Below are 6,474 nucleotides of genomic sequence, written 5' to 3'. Positions count from 1 at the left end.
GCCAATAGAATTCAACAACATATCAAAAAAATAATCTACCATGATCAAGTGGGATTCATACCAGGTATGGAGGGATGGTTCAACATTAGAAAAACAATCTTTGTAATCCATCACATAAGATCATGTGGTTCTTGTCTTTTGTTTTATTTATCAATTGATGCAGAAAAGGTATTTGACAAAGTCCAACACCATTCATCATAAAAACTCTCAGCAAAATAGGAATAGAAGGGAAATTCCTTAACATAATAAAGGGTTTTTATACAAAGTCAACAGCCAACATCATCCAAAATGGAGAGAGTCTGAAAGCATTCCCCTTGAGAATGGGAACCAGACAAGAATGCCCTTTATCACCACTTTTATTCAACATTGTGCTGGAGGTCCTAGCCAGAGCAGTTAGGCTAGAAAAAGAAATAAACGGCATCCAGATTGGTAAGGAAGAAGTAAAAGTATCTCTATTTGCAGATGATATGATCTTATATACTGAAAACCCCAAAGAATCCACAAGAAAACTACTGCAACTAATAGAAGATTTCAGTTAAGTATCAGGATACGAGATAAATACACAAAAATCAGTTGGATTCCTTTACACTAACAAAGAGAACTTCGAAGAGGAAATCACCAAATCAACACCATTTACAATAGCCCCCAAGAAGATAAAATACTGAGGAATAAATCTAACTAGGTATGTAAAAGACCTATAAAGAAAACTACAAGACACTACTGCAAGAAACCAAAAGAGACCTGCATAAGTGGAAAAACATACCTTGCTCATGGATAGGAGGACTCAACATTGTGAAAATGTCAATTCTGCCCAAAGCGATCTACAGATGCAATGCAATCCCGATCCAAATTCCAATGGCATTTTTTAATGAGATAGAGAAACAAATCACCAACTTCATGTGGAAAAGGAAGAGACTGCAGCTGAGTAAAGCATTACTGAAGAAGAAGAACATAGTGGGAGGCCTCACACTACCTGATTTTAGAGCCTATTATACCGCTATGGTAGTCAAAACAGCCTGGTACTGGTACGACAACAGATACATAGACCAATGGAGCGGAATTGAGAATCTAGACATAAATTCGTCCAACTATGAGCAGCTGATATTGCACAAAGGCCTAAAGTCTGTTAATTGGGGGGAAAAGACAGTCTCTTTAACAAATGGTGCTGGCATAACTGGATATCCATCTGCAAAAAAATGAAACAAGTCCCCTATCTCACACCAGGCATAAAAACTAACTCAAAATGTATCAAAGTCCTAAATATAAAATCTAAAATGATAAAGATCATGGGAAAAAAAATAGGGACAATGTTCTAGGAGCCCTAATACATGGCATAAACAGAATACAAGCCATAAGTAACAATGCACAATCACCAGAAGAGAGACTAGATAACTGGGAGCTCCTAAAAATCAAACACTTATGCGCATCAAAATACTTCACCAAAAGAGTCAAAAGACAACCAACAGACTGGGAAAAAATTTTTGGCTACGACAAATCCAATCACTGTCTAATCTCTAAAATCTACAAGATACTGCAAAACCTCAACAACAGAAGGACAAATAACCCAATTAAAAAATGGGCAAAGGATATGAAAGGCACTTCACCAAAGAAGACAGTCAGGCAGCTACCAGATACATGAGGAAGTGCTCAGGATCATTAGCCATTAGAGAAATGCAAAACTACAGTTAGATACCATCTCACTCCAAGAAGACTAGCATTAATCCAAAAAATACAAAATAATAAATGTTGGAGAGGTTGTGGAGAGACAGCACTTATACGCTGCTGGTGGGAATGTAAAATGGTACAATCCCTTTGGAAATTGATTTGGTGCTTCCTTAAAAAGGTAGAAATAGAAGTACCATACAATCCAGCAATCCTGCTCCTTGGAATATATCCTAGAGAAATAAGAGCTGTCACATGAATAGAGATATACACACCCATGTTCACTGCAGCACTGTTCACAATAGCAAAAAGATGGAAACAACCTGGGTGCCCATCAACAGATGAGTGGATAAACAAATTATGGTATATTCACACAATGGAATACTACGCAACGATAAAGAACAACAATGAATCTGTGAAACCTCTCATAACATGGATGAACCTGGAGGGCATTACGCTGAGTGAAATCAGTCAGTTGCAAAAGGACAAATATTTGTATGAGACCACTATTATAAGAACTCAAGAAATGGTTTAAACACAGAAGAAAATATTCTTTGATGGTTACAAGGGTGGGGAGGGAAAGAGGGAGAGGGGTATTTACTGCCTATATAGTAGATAAGAATTATCTTAGGTGAAGGGAAGGACAACACACAATACAGGGGAAGTCAGCACAGCCGGACTAAACCAAAAGCTAAGAAGTTTCCTGAATACAGCCAAACACCTTGAGGGACAGAGTAGCAGGGGTGGGTGGTGGTGGTCTGGGGACCATGGTTTCAGGGGACATCTAGTCAATTGGCATAACAAAGTTTATAAAGAAAATGTTCTGCATCCCACTTTGGTGAGTGGTATCTGGGGTCTTAAAAGCTAGCTAGTGGCCATCTGAAATACATCAGTTGGTCCCAACCCACCTGGAGTAAAGGAGAATGAAGAAGACCAAGGACACAAGGAAGATATTAGCCCAGGAGACAGAAAGGGCCACATAAACCAGAGACACCATCAGCCTGAGACCAGAAGAACTAGTTGGCGCCCAGCTACCACCAATGACTGCCCTGACAGGGAACACAACAGAGGGTCCCTGACAGAGCATAAGAAAAGTAGGGTGCAGAACTCAAACTCTAGTAAATAAAGACCAGACTTCATGGTCTGACTGAGACTGGAGGGACCCCAGAAGACGTGGCCCCCTACTCTTCGTTAGCCCAGAACTGAAACCATTCCCGAAGGCAACTCTCCAGACAAAGCTTAGACTGGACTATGGGACATAAAATGAGACTCGTGAAGAAAGTGCCTCTTAGCTCAAGTAGATACATGAGGCTAAATGGGCAGCTCCTGTCTGGAGGCAAGATGAGAAGGTAAAAAGGGCCAGGAGCTGGTTGAATGGACACGGGAAATCCGGGGTGGAAAGGAGGAGTGTGCTGTCACATTATAGGGAGAGCACTTAGGGTCACATAGCAATGTGTGTATAAATTTTTGTATGAGAAACTGACGTGAACTGTAAACCTTCACTTGAAGCACAATAAAAAGAAAAAACAAAAACAAAAACAAAAACACACTTTTTCCTGCCAGGTGAATTTGACTTTTGGAGTTAGCCAAAGTCATTAAATCTGGTGAGTCTGGTGGGTGTGATGTCATTGAAGTGAAAAGCAAAGGCAATTCCTAAACAGGAGTTGCCACAGTGTTTGGGGTTTCAATAGCATACTGTAGGAAACATCTAGTCTTCTATGGGATGCACTTTAATGCCTAGCATTTACTGGCTCTGTCGGCTGGGGCATGTTTGTCAAGAATCAGTGTGGTTCACACTCAGGTATGTGCAAATACAATTATCCTGCTTCTTGCCACTATGGAGTAGTCTGTACTTTCCATTTCCTGGTAAAACGAACACATAGGAAGCAACTGTGTCCAGCAGTAACGATGCAGTGGTGACTGAGACCCACACGGGCACTGCCTCAGGAGCTTGGAGTCTAGGGAGACAGACAGGTCCTAAATCACCGAGTGGAAAAGAGTCAGGGGCGGGGACTTTGAAGAAGCTGATACACACTTGGATGAAGTGTAGGATGGAGGCGAAAGGTATGTGTGGTGGTGCCAAACCCTCTGGTTAAAGAGAAGCACATGTGTGAAGGGCCAGAGCCAGGGAGCATGGGCTTCTAGAAGAAGAGCACCAGCAGAGGAAGCCTACAGTGTGATGAATATGAGGCTGGTGAGGGGTAGGCAGGGATTGAGGAGTGGATAACCGGTAAACATAAGGGTAGGGTGCTGGGAAGTCGTGTGACATGATCAGGTAAAGAGCTGCATGATTCCTGTGTCAGCTTAGAATAGCGGATGTTGAGGAATATTGTTGGGTTGCATTACTACTGAATTTCTCTTGTCTTCCCAACCAGATTTTAAACTGCCTGAGGGCAGGAACTATCTTTTAAACCGTGTGGCATCTAGTGTAGGGTCTTGCAACAGCAATAAATAGCTGAGAAAAACAACCCGTAACATTTTTCTCTCTAACGTGGTAAGGATATAGCTATTCAACAGTGGTAAAGAGCCAAAATCTCCAGCCTTTATAATCAGACAAGATGCAATTTGTTTTCGAATGACTGTTCTCAGTCTAGGTGGGTTTAAAAATAGCTGAACACCCAAATAAACAAATACAACCTTTCATTAGCAAGAATTAGTCATCTAGAGGGTTCTGGCAAAAAGCCAGTTATGCTAAAATAAATCTGGCATGAAGTAACTTGCTTATCTATGCAATCAGCCAAATAATATCATCAGGTACAATCATTTTATTGCTAAAACAAAGCGGAGAGATTGCAGTAAACCCTGGTTGCAGCCCTAGCAGCTCCCATTTTGAAAACGAAAGTCATGATTTTAGCTAAGGCTTTCTACAAACATGTTTTGGGTTGATTTGTCCCTGAGAAAATGTACCATTTCTTTATCTATTTGTTTTTCTCAAAAAAATAAAATAAAATTTAATGGAAGGATTAAGTTACAGCTGGAAACAATCTGTTATCAGTAGAGTCACCTGGGAAGATTAAACATCTTCTGTATTCAGTTAGTGTTATAACAATAGTCACCATGCTGTTGGTGAGACCAAGTCAGGTTCTTCCTATACATTGCTTCCAGTCCTTCCAAGGGAGGTATTTTTATTTTACAGACGAGGAAACTGAAGCATCGGCAGGTTATATAAGATGTTCATAGTGGTGGCTAGTAAATGCTGAGCCAAAATTGAAATTCATATCTGTTTAGCTTCAAAGACCATGTTCTTTCCACTATGCTATATGTTGTTAGCAACTAAAATTTTTTCACAGAAATTCATAACATTGATGGAGTAGTGATTTTTTTATGCATAAACATACTCTAAATGCTTTATATTCAAACAAGAATGAGCTAGTGGGAGCTATTACTAAGGACCCCACTGCAGCTCTCAAACATGTGTAATACCATGTGAAAAGTCAATAGGAATATGATCCTTGCTTCACACCATTCATATAAATGCCAAATGAATTTGATATAAATATATTTAAAAAATTATAAAAGTGTTAAAAGTATTCTGTAATTTGGGAGCAGACTACCATATGATTAAGATCATAGACTCTGGGGCTAGACTTTCTGGGTTTGAATCCCAGCTCCGGGTAAGTTAGTTAACCTCTCTAGGCCTCAGTGTCTTAAACTATAAAGTGGGGATAATAATAGTATCTCCCTAGAGAGTTGTGAGGATTGAATGAGTTAAAATACTAAAGCGTTTAGAATGGTGCCTAAACCAAACCAAACCCATTCATTGTGGAGTCCGTTCCAACTCATAGTGACCCAACAGGATTTCCAAGGCTGTAAATCTTTACGGAAGCAGACTGCCACATCTTTCTCCTGCAGGTGAATGCTTTAACAACTGCGCCACCAGGGCTCCTTGGAATGGTTCCTAGTAAGCTTAAACAATTATTAGCATTACTGGAAGAGGGTGTGCCATATTAAACAAGGAACAAAAAGTAAAAGCCTTAAAGCAAGGTTTCTCAACCTTGGCACTATTGACACTTTGGGCTGGGAAATTATTTGTGGTAGGGGGCTGTCCTGTGCATTGCAGGATGTCTAGCAACATCCCCAGCCTCTACCCACCTCATGCCAGTAGAAACCCTCCCCCCAAACTGTGACAACCAAAAATGTCTCCAGACACCGCCAAATATCTCCTGAGGTAAAATCACTCCTGGTTGAGAACTGTTGCCTTAAAAGATCCAATTGACACATCTTACTACATGAAAGGTAAAAAAAAAGTATGGTGCCATAAATAAAGTTAAAAGGCAAGCAACATGGTAGACAAAAATATGTACAACAGGAGTTCCGGCAAAATGGCGCTCTAGGCAGAAGCACCACGCTGTCGCTCCACAGCAAAGATCCGAAAAACTAAGCCGAACAGAGAATACAACAATCCCGAAAACCTAAAACATCAAATGAAGATATAAAGAACTCAGCCAAGCACCAAATGGAGTGAGAAAACTGAAAGAGAATGGAGAGCGAGGAGAGATTCATGCAGAGGTCCCCTACCAGCTAACGCAGCGCGGATCCACCATCTTGGACTCCTATCGGAGACAGCAAACAGGGGTACGAGAAAGCAGCCTCACAGAGCATCCAGCGGGAGACAAAACAACTGCCATCTTAGGTCCACACAAAACAATCTCCCCGCTGCATCCTGCCTACCTGCACCGTGCACTTGACATCACACCACCAAGCAGTACAGGCACGGCCTACTGGAACCTGCCCAGCACTGATTACCGACCCGCCCTGGTGGCTGTAGTAAGTGCCACAAACAACCCATCCCAGTAACTCCTCTTGAGCTAG

General features: G+C 41.1%; 1 protein-coding gene across 1 annotated transcript in view; it reads right to left on the bottom strand.

Moving 5' to 3' along the window:
- The window catches only part of ENO4 (enolase 4), a 41,849-nt gene that overhangs the window by 12,621 nt on the left and 22,754 nt on the right, over positions 1 to 6,474 (bottom strand). The gene's annotated exons all lie outside the window — the stretch shown is intronic.

The sequence above is a fragment of the Trichechus manatus genome, unplaced genomic scaffold (genome assembly GCF_000243295.1).
Source record: "Trichechus manatus latirostris isolate Lorelei unplaced genomic scaffold, TriManLat1.0 scaffold00031, whole genome shotgun sequence".
Taxonomy (NCBI): domain Eukaryota; kingdom Metazoa; phylum Chordata; class Mammalia; order Sirenia; family Trichechidae; genus Trichechus; species Trichechus manatus.
This window is presented reverse-complemented; position numbering and strand designations above follow the sequence as displayed.